This window comes from Salvia splendens, chromosome 6, assembly GCF_004379255.2.
Source record: "Salvia splendens isolate huo1 chromosome 6, SspV2, whole genome shotgun sequence".
Classification (NCBI taxonomy): Eukaryota; Viridiplantae; Streptophyta; class Magnoliopsida; order Lamiales; family Lamiaceae; genus Salvia; species Salvia splendens.
In genome coordinates, this window is record NC_056037.1 from 31,814,589 (window position 1) to 31,825,392 (window position 10,804).

The following is a 10,804-nucleotide window of genomic DNA, read 5'->3' on the forward strand; positions in this document are numbered from 1 at the left end:
TCGAGATTTTGAGGGACGCGTAGTGCTTTGATCTTGGGCTATTCCCTTGCCCCGATCACCACGTCCCGATCCACCACGAGTAGAAGACATATTGAATATATTGATAAATGAAAAGTAATATGGACTTGGAATAAAATATGTATGAAGTATAAAAGAAGTGGTAAATTATGAGCACAACAAATATAGTAGTGAGTAGAAAGTGTAGAATTAAACTTGCGCAATTAGAGAGAATGATGAGAGAATAGAGAAATGGAGATTGAGAATGAAATCCTTGTTAACACAAGAATGGGGTAAGGAAATATGAAGGAGAAGTGAGGTATTTATAGGAGTAAAATTGGAAGAAAAAAAAAAAAAATTCAAATTTCAAACTTTCAAATTTTCGGCCGAACCGCCGGTTTACCGCCTGAACCGGCGGTTCAACCTCAAAACCGGCGGTTTTTCCACGAAACCGGCGGGTTGGTCCACGGTTTTCCGACACAAACCGCCGGTTTCTGACCTCACCTAGCCCCCTACGCCTGAAAAGCTTCCGGAACCGGCGGAAACCGGTCGGAACCGCCGGTTCAAACCGGCGGTTTTCCTCCAAAACCGGCGGTTTTCGCCCAAAACCGGCGAACCGCCGGTTCATACCTATCCCTACTTTGAACCCCTACGAACCCCTACGAACCCTAGCCGTTCGACCCTTTGAACCGGCGGTTCGAACCGCCGAACCGCCGGTTTTGAACCGCCGGTTCACGGTTCAAGTTATGCCCGAACCTGAACCGGCCCTTATGACCCTCCGACCCTTCAGCCGGTTCAACCCGCCGGTTCCGGGCCCGGTTCCGGTTCATGAACCGGCGGGCCCGAACCGGCGGTTAACCGGCGGGCCGGGCCGGATTGTGCATGCCTACCCATATCCTTCTTGTCAAAGTTTCTCTTTAACAAGGTTTTCGTATAGTTAATCACTTAGGTGTTACTACCTATGATTAACATATCATCAACGTAGAGACACACTATAATGTATCCATTATCAGTGTTCTTAATGTAGACACATTTGTTACATTCGTTGATTTTAAATTCATTTGATAACGTCACACTATCAAATTTCAAGCAACGATGATCGTTTCAATCCATAGAAGGACTTAACCAGTTTGCAAACATTTCTCTCTTGTCCAGGTACTACAAAACCTTCAGGTTGTTCCATATAGATTTCATCTTAAGTCACCATTTATACTTATCAACTGTTCCAACGACCTTAAACTTGCTTTTAAGGACTCATTTGCATCATAAAGGTTTAGCACCTTCAGGTAGATCAACCAACACCCGAGTGTGGTTTAGCAAAATTGAATCAATTTCGCTTTGAACAGTTTTTCTTTAATGCAGTCCGTCTAGGCCAGCAAATGCTACTTTTATCGATGTTAGTTCTTCATCCAACATAAAAGCAATATAGTAAGGACCAACTGTCTTTGGTGTACTGACCCTACTACCACATCTTAGCATTGTATCGTTTGGATCGGGCCTTGTTTGCTTGTGCGATTCTGGCTCTTCATCCGCTGATTCAGAACTAGTGGCTTCATCCTCAATTCTCATCTCAGAATTGGATGCAACATTTTCCTTATCTTTGCAAGGAAGTATATTTTTCAAGAAATACTACATTTCTTGACTCGATTGTTATTCCTACGGTTGCAGTCTGTATTTCAGACTTGTAGACAACAAATCGATAACCACTCATATTAAGTGCATACCCAATAAAGATGCAATCAACCGTGTTAGGACCGATTGTAACTTTTTTCGGCAAAGGAACCATCACCTTTGTCAAACACCCCCACACTTTGAGGTATTTGTAGGATGACTTCCTTCTCTTCCACAACTCATAAGGAGTAACATCCTTACTTTTGAGTGGGATTTTGTTTAGGATGTAGTTGGCTGTCAAAACAGTTTCCCCCCACATGTTCTGGGGCATCCCTGAACTAATCAGTAACGCATTTATCATCTCTTTAAGTGTTCAGTTTCTTGGGTTCTGTAGCACCAATAGATTGTGGTGAATATGGTGCAACAGTTTGAAGAATTATACCACTTGTGTTGCATAATTCCTCAAACGGGGCTACGTATTCGCCTCCTCTATCACTTTGAATCATTTTGATTTACAATCCAAGTTGATTCCCGACTTCGTTCTTATAATTTTTGAACACTTCAATTGCTTCATCTTTACTTCTTAAAAAATAAAGATAGCAACATCTTATGCAATCATCTATGAACGTGATAAAATATTTTATACCACTTCTAGTTTGCACGAATTTTAAATCACATACATCAATGTGAATTTTCAAGGGGTTTCATGTTTCGTTCAATAGAATGAAACGATAATCTAGTCATTTTCGCCTCAAGACAAGTCTCACATTTGTTTTGGGTATTGACTTCTTTTGTCTTTAGTAAATCAAAGTTTACTAAACTTTTATAGCATTAGGATTCACATGTCCTAATCTATAATGCCACAAATAGGAGGAAGTATTTGCATTTTCATTATTAGCCAATGGCATTTCAACGCGGCGAATAGCCAATACACTTAGTTTAAAAAGAACCCTCGGTTACGTAACATTTTCCGATGGGTTTTCCAAACTTATACACAAAGAACTTATCAGACTCAAATACAAGTTTAAACCCCTATTTACAAGTATTGATCCAGAAACTAAGTTCTTGCGTATGTCCGGGACATGTAGCATTTTCTTAGAGTGATTGTCAAGCCGGACGTCATCTTAAGGACCACATCTCCAAAGTTGACACATTTGGACGAGGCTTGGTTCCCCATATTGAGCTTCCTCCCCTCAACAGTCTTGTAAGTATAGAACTTACTTCTATCGGCACACACGTGGGCAGTGACGCCCGTGTCGATATACCAACCACCTTTGTTCTCGACGTGGTTGACTTCTTCAGTTACCACAGTGGCTATGTTGCCTTTGGCATGTTTGATAAATTTGGCTCCACTAAGCTTCTTGGTTGGTGGCTTCATCTTTCTCCCGACATCTGAACGGGAGCCAAATGTCTCCCCATGTCTCCCGACATCTTGGTTGGTGAGTTGCGATTCCAAGTAGTGTATCCATAGAATGGTAGATTGCAGAGCCATCCTTTTCGACCAGTGGCGCAGCCGGCCCGACAATAGCATCCCATGCCAGGCCATTCAGTACAATGATTGAAATTCTCTCTCTCCTTATTCACCATAGCTCTATGCTTTAGAGACTTAAACCTTCCATTTGTAAGCAAAAGTACATATGTATTCAATTCTCAAACATTTTACCATAACAAGTTTTCTATTTCTTAGAAAAGTCATGGAAGTATTCATTTAAAAATAATTCAGAAAATTACAACAAAAAATCATTAAGTCAATTATTCGAATCTTCTTAATTAAATGGTTATAATGATTTACCTCAAGGTGGTCATCTACATTAACCAAAATGGAATTAGGAGGAGATTGGACGCTGAGCCATTTGCCATCATTGTAGACCCTCGACTCCATTATTTATCAGAAATGTCAGCAAACCTGTTTTTTTTACTGTTTGGTTTAATAAAAGAGAGAGAACGAAACCAAAGAAAGAGAAAAAAAAAACCAAAGAAAGAGAAGAACAAATCTGGACCTGGATCGGTGTGCGGCGGGAGGCCAACGGCTTGATCAGGTTGAGGGACGGGGATGGAGACGGAGGGAAGTACATAATTAAAATCTTAGAAAATAAAAAATTACATAATTAAAATCCTAAAAATTGAGATAATTAAAATCTTAGAAAATAAAAATTACATAATTAAAATCCTAAAAATTGAGACTGTGAGAGTTATTTGGTGTAGTGTGATTTTTTGTAGTGAAATGGGGGCATTTGTAGATGAAAGTGTGAATTTTAGGGTAAAAATAATGAAAAATAAATTAAAAGTGGGGAAAAAATAAATATATTTTATTGGGAAGTGGAAAATATTTTTTTTTATTAAATCTGAATTTTCAGATTTTTTCGAATTTAAAAAAATGTAATACCAACGGCATTGCCGTTGGCCAACCAGAGAATGCCACGACGGCAAGAGTGCATCGGTGAGAACGGACGTGCTCTTGCGGTCGGCACGACAGGTGCTCTTGTGGAAGAGCACCGATGGGGGTGCTCTTATTTATTTGGGATCGGATTCCGTGGAATGCAATATTGTTTAAATACTCTAATGCTCTTTCTATCCCATTAAAAATAAACATTTACTTTTTTAGTTGTCTCGTTAAAAATGAAACGTTTCTTAAAATGAAAAGCATCATTTTTATTTCTTATTATGTCTTACTTTATTTTCTATTCGTTAACTTGCAAAATAACACTATATAAAATCTCATGTATCGAAAAGTAAATTCATATTTAATTGGATAAATGGAGTATTTTCTAAAAAAATTAATATTTTAATATTATAGGATATATGTAACAGCACCACTGCCGTGCATTTCACAACGAGAGCGGATCCAAATCCTATTGCTCTACAGTACAACACGGCCTACCATCCCCAAATTGATAGTTCTATTACTACTCCACAATTTTATAGTACTTTGCAAGTTTTGCGAGGTATATGGTCCTAATAAACCTCTGGCCTAAAATTTGTATACTGCCTCTGTAACGTAATGATCCAAGTATTTGAGTTGTTTGTCCTTATTGGTTTAATTACTCTTGAATATTTGTGCTTTGGACTTTGTTTGGCTGTGTTTTATGATGGTCCAGATAGAATGTGGGCTGGTCGCTGCCCTAGCCTAATACTCAGTTGATATATATCCTGCCTTCTCCTTTGTCGATTCATATCATTCGAATTAGGGTTTAGGGTTTAGGGTTTAGGAATGCTAGGATTACTTCAACGAAGGATTGTAATAGCTAGATATTGTAATCTTGTATCCTAGCTTGTTTCTTTGTAAAGTCAGTCGCGTGGTTGAGAGTTTGGCTGAGCTCTCTTGTATAAGAACAAAGAGGTCTCGGTAATTAGTGAATCCAGACTGGTCTGATCCCTACGTGGTATTAGAGCTATGGGTAGACTAGTCCAGCACGCCGAGTCGCATTAAGAAGGTGGGCAAGTGGAATCCTCCTTTGAGAGGGGTTTCGCTCTAGTAAATTGGCTGAATCTCCTGTTTTCTTTTTCTGTTTTAGTGCCAACTATAGGCTTGGGATATTGTTTGCTGGTACACAGACTTTGGCAAAGACTTAGGTCGTTTCTTGCTTTCTCTGTGTGTTCTGCTTCTGTTGTTTCTTGGTGCTCTGTGTTTTCTGACCTCTCATTACTTGACCACCAAGCATTGGTACTGCCTAAGTGACTCACTGCACCCTTCAGAAGTGAGTGATTGCGAACTGGGATAGCCTTAGCCAGTGTTGTTCGTGACAGCCAGGGATTTGAGGTCTGATTTAGTGTGAAAGTTGTGTGAAAGTGTGCTTTGTCTTGTGGTGTATGTCTCTGTGCTATAAAGTTTTCAAGGTTCTGTGTTTCTGTCTTGGTTCCTGTGTTCTTGCAAAAGTGATTTTAAAAATGACTCAACCAGTTGGTTTGGTTCCTTTTAATGGCAAAAATGATTTTGTTATTTGGAAACAGAAATTGAAACGCATTCTTATTCAGCAAAAAGTGTTTAAGGCTGTTCATGGTTCTTTGCCTGATGACACTCCTCAAGAAACGCTGGATGAGATGAATGAGTTAGCTAGAGCTACTATTGTACTCAATCTGTCTGATTCTGTGATTAGGAAAATTGATCATATGAGTCTGCTTCTGAAAAGTGGAAACACCTTGATACTTTGTTTACTGAAACTTCTATGTCTTCAAGGATGTACTTGCTTGAAAAATTGTTCAAATTTAAGCTTGACTTATCCAAGGATATTGATGATAACACTACTAGAAAATGAGCCTTTAATGACACCTAAAATAGCTACTAGAAAACTATTGTTGTGGCACTTTGCCTGTAATGGCACTTCATGCAAGTGCATTATCGGTAGCTGTAGTTATAGGTAACGTGTAAGGATAGGTCTTGTATTATGGCAATCAAAAAGTGCCATGAAACATGACGTGTAATGTCACTAGAAAATGCCACGATATATTTTCTTAAACTACATTAACTTTTGGAAAAATATACAATATACCCCAATAAATATTTATTATTACAATTTTCCCTCATTTTATTTAATTTACTTTTTTCACCTACATATTTCTATAATTTATATTTTTATCCTTCAAATATTCATAAATTCATTTTAATCCTTCAAATTTAATAAACTACTCACTCAAATAAAATGACAACTATTAGAATAATATTCAAACCATCAAATGATTTTACACAAAAATGTAATGTGTTTGAACACACAAACTAAACAATATTAAGTGTTGGTCATCTTTGACTTAAACTACACAAACAATACTAGTACTAAAAATTATAAAGTGCTAATATCCGTTGCGTTGTAAGTTACTGTATCGGGCTTACACCCGTTTCCCCTCATCTCCTCCAACAATCCAGAAACCTCCCCCTTTCGATTAGCCTTGAAAGGCGCACTGATCAATGTAGAATAAACCGCAGGAACCAATTCCACCTTCTTTCTCAACATCTCACCCTTCAACCTAATGGCCTCATCCAATCGAAATACCTTACAAAGCCCCTTCATCAAAGCTATCTAGATATGTGCATTAGGTCTGATTTTGAAATCCCTCTCCATCCTTCTCTTCAAACTGAAAGTAGCATCCAGCTCCGAATTCGCGCAAAGCCCGTTAATCAAAGTCCCAAATGTCACCACATTAGGCTCAACCCTTCTCCTCAGCATTTCATCAAACACCTTCCGCGCGCTCACCAAATCAACCATCACACAAAATGCATTTATCAGAATGTTGTACGTACAAGCATCAGGGCTCCCGTAATCCTCAATCCGGTCATAAACCTCCATCATCTTATCGAATTCGTGACATACAAGGAGCCCGTTTAGCAACGTGTTCACTAATTATCTGCAAGTCAAGTTCGGGAGTCCAGAAGCGACGGGCTGAACCGCGACAGTCGCGCGGCGCTGCTGAACGCCGGGGAGCAACTGGCGATGACTCTCCGTCGTGAGGAATGGAGCGACGACAGTGATGCTCGCCGAGAGCGGAAATTTGGCAGAGGGGCGGCGACAGATTCGAGAGAGAAGAGAGGGCGACGGCGCTGAATCGCAGAATCGGAAGACGGCGACAGGCAATTTTTGAACTAACGTCGAGAATGAGAGAGCTAGGGTTGTTAAGTTTCAATTGGGAATTTACCTTGAAGAAGAAGAGAGAAAGAGGGGAAGAGATGGAGAGATGGAATGATTTTGAAGAAAATGTTGGGCGAAATTTTTTGAGGGAAAATATATTTGGAGTCCATTTTATTTTGAGTTGAAACAAATTTTTCAATGTATTATTTATTGGTATGACACTTGGCACAAGTACCACTACATGAATCTCTTCATGGCATTTATTTGGAGATGCAATATTAGTTTAGGATATAAGTGTGGCTAAAGATTGGTGTATTGAGTGACTATCTGTAGTGGCAGTTTTAAAAAAGTGCCACAAATTTAGTTAGTCTTAGGCTAATTTTCTAGTTGTGTAATGTGGATAGATTTCAGAAGCTTGTGCAGGATATTAAAAGATCTGGTGATATAACTATTGATGAATACACCAGTATTGCTCTAATGAATGTCATACCTGATTCTTACAGTGATGTGAAAGCTGTCATTTCCTCTGGATTTGATTATTAGCTCCCTAAAATCTAAAGAACTTGAATTAAGGGAAATGACTGCTGATAAAAATGCTTTTAACAAGGCTCTGAATGTCAGGGGAAGACCTAAGTCAAGAGGGGGGAATGAATCAAATGGTGGATCTGGTACCAACTCTAATTCTAAGAAAAGGAACAGATCTAGGTCCAATAGCAAGGACCCAAAATCTTTCAGGAAGTGTTTTAATTGTGGAGAAGTTGGGCACGACAGAAAAGAGTGTACAAAGCCTAAAAAGAATAAATCTCCTAATAATAACTCTCAGCTTGAAAATCTTGTGAATGTGGCCAAATATGATGCTGATAATGAATCTGTGTATATGGTGCATGATTTGATGTATATAAATGCTTCTCCTATGTGCCCCTTACTTCAAATGATTTGTTATGTGATTTTGGATGTATTTATCATGTCAGTCCCCTCAAGGAAGTGTTCACTGATATTAAGCTTGTAACTAATACTTATGTGGCAATGGTTGATGACAAGAAATGTGAAATTCTTGGAATTGGCACTGTGTGTTTAAAGTTTGATAATGGCCATGTGTTGAACCTGAAGGATGTAAGATATGTTCCTGATCTATGCTATAATTTGATGTCTTATACTGCCCTTGAGAACTCTACCATTGAGGGTAAATGGGGGGAAGGTTGCGTGAAAATCTGCAAAGGTTTTATGTGTCTGTTTAAGGCCAAAAGAAAATGTGATTTGTATGTCTGTACTGCTGTGCCTCTTACATGTGAAAAAGCATGTGCCAATGTTGTTAAAACTGATAAAACTATGTTGTGGCATAATAGGCTTGGTCACATGAGTGAAAAAGGTCTGAATATTCTGAAAAGGCATGATATCTTATCTGAAGCTGATGTTTATGGTAAACAGCATAGGGTTACCTTTCCTACTCATGTACCTACAAATATCAGTAGAAATGTTCTTGATACTTGTATATCGGTGTGTGGGGCCCTGCTTCTGTGTCTTTTCATTCTGGTTCTGTGTATTTTCTTTCAATTAGTGATGATTTTTCAAGAAAAGTTTGGTGCTTCCTCATGAGACATAAGTGTGAAGTGTTTGCAAAACTTGTTGCTTGGAAAACTTTGATTGAAACTCAGACTGGAAAGAAAATTAAGGCTATAAGAACTGATAATGGCCTAGAGTTTTGTAATAAACAGATGGATGATATGTGTGCTGGTTTTGGAATTAGAAGACATAAAACTGGTCCTTATACCCCACAACAAAATGGGGTTGCTGAAAGAGTGAATATGACCTTACTTGATAAAGTGAGATGCATACTTGCAAAATCAAGTTTATCTAAAAAGTTTTGGGGTGAAGCTTTGTTGACTGCTACTTACTTGGTTAATAGATCTCCCCTTGTGTCTTTGTTAGGGCAGTGCCCTGAACATGTTTTTACTGGAAAAACTTTGAATCTTTCTCATCTAAGGTTGTTTAGTTGTCTTGCTTTTGTGCATACCAAAACTGATAAACTTGAGCCTAGATCTAGAAAGTGTGTTTTTCTGGGATATCCTAAGGGTGTTAAAGGATATAGGGTCTGGTTGAGAGGTGAGTCTGGGTTTAAGGTCATTATTAGCAGGGATGTGGTTTTTAATGAAGATGAATTCTCTTGCTTAAAGGTGACAAACAACCCTGCTTTAGATATTGTGAACAATGATCCTCTTATTGAGGTGGAGTCCACAGAACAGCCCACTAGTGTGGAGCATTCAGTGGATGCTCCAAGTGAGGCGGAACAGCCTTTATGGAACTCTCATCCAGTCTATACTCCTGATGAGACACCCAATGAGGGAAATCTACAAGCTAATGATGTCAACAATGTGCCTCTACTTGATAATATTTATAATGCTTGTGATATGCTGTCACGCCCGCATTTTCTAAGGATAGAAAACACGGTTGATCGCGACTAGGGGAAGATTAAAGAAGCGGGGAAGAAAGGGGAAAACAACACAACTCGACCATAGCTCGAAACAAATGAGAATAACTCGAATAAAATCAGAGTATCTCAACAATCAACAACTGAAAAATGAATATTATTTCAGCGATACAAGAACTCAAAAGAAGGACAATTACTTAGCGTAAGCATTTGAGAGATGGAATATGCCACGTGTGAAGACATGACACATTCTAGACACTTAAATTTCTTCAACGGTCTTGCTCAACACCCACCGCACCCGTCTATCTCAACCTACACATTTTTAAAAATAAATGCAGGGCTGAGTACTTGATGCACTCAGTGGACTCATGCCGAAAACATTTTATAAAAAGTATTTATCATGCCACCATTGAGTGACCTCGGGTTTTAACTTTGAAAATGTTCGAGACACTAAAATCATTTCCATTGTAAAATTCGACTGATCAGTCAATTTCCCATAGATGTCAACCATATCTGATCCATTGATGACAAGGAATGTGGCCACATTCCAAGTCACTAGACCGGCCAACTCGAAGAGATAGCAGGCGATCTCCATAGGTGTACACTAGCCTGAATAGAGACTCACTCCCTAGACAGACCCGAATTCGATTATCCATTGATGGCAAAAGCCACATCAGATAGGTTCCATAGATAAAACAAAACAAGACATGACAAATATTTATATTATTTTCACATAAAAATATACTTAGGGCATTGCCCTTATTTAAAAAGAAAGTCCACCTCGTTCTCTTAATATTCTTAACTTGATAACTCTCACTTCACCTTACTTGCTTGCGAAAGAAAACCCATTTGAAATAAAATAATAAACTCATCAAACTCAAGAAAACATCTAATTAGAATGCATACATCCTACGTGTGTGCTCGTATTATTCCTCATCTCCTCTTAGAAAGGTTTCTAGATTCTCGTATTTTAAAAACTCTGCCCGACCTCAGCTTCGCAAAATATTTAATACGCATACACTTAGTCAAACTAAAAGTTAAAGAAATAAACAAATAACTATTAAACAAATAACTATTCCTCCTATTCCCTGCTTTTTCTACACGTACACAACCATTCCACTCCTATTTCCCCCCTCTCTCTCTCTCTCATCCTCTACAATTCACAAACAGCATTCTCCTCTCTCTCTAACTTTGGTTCTTCACCAGT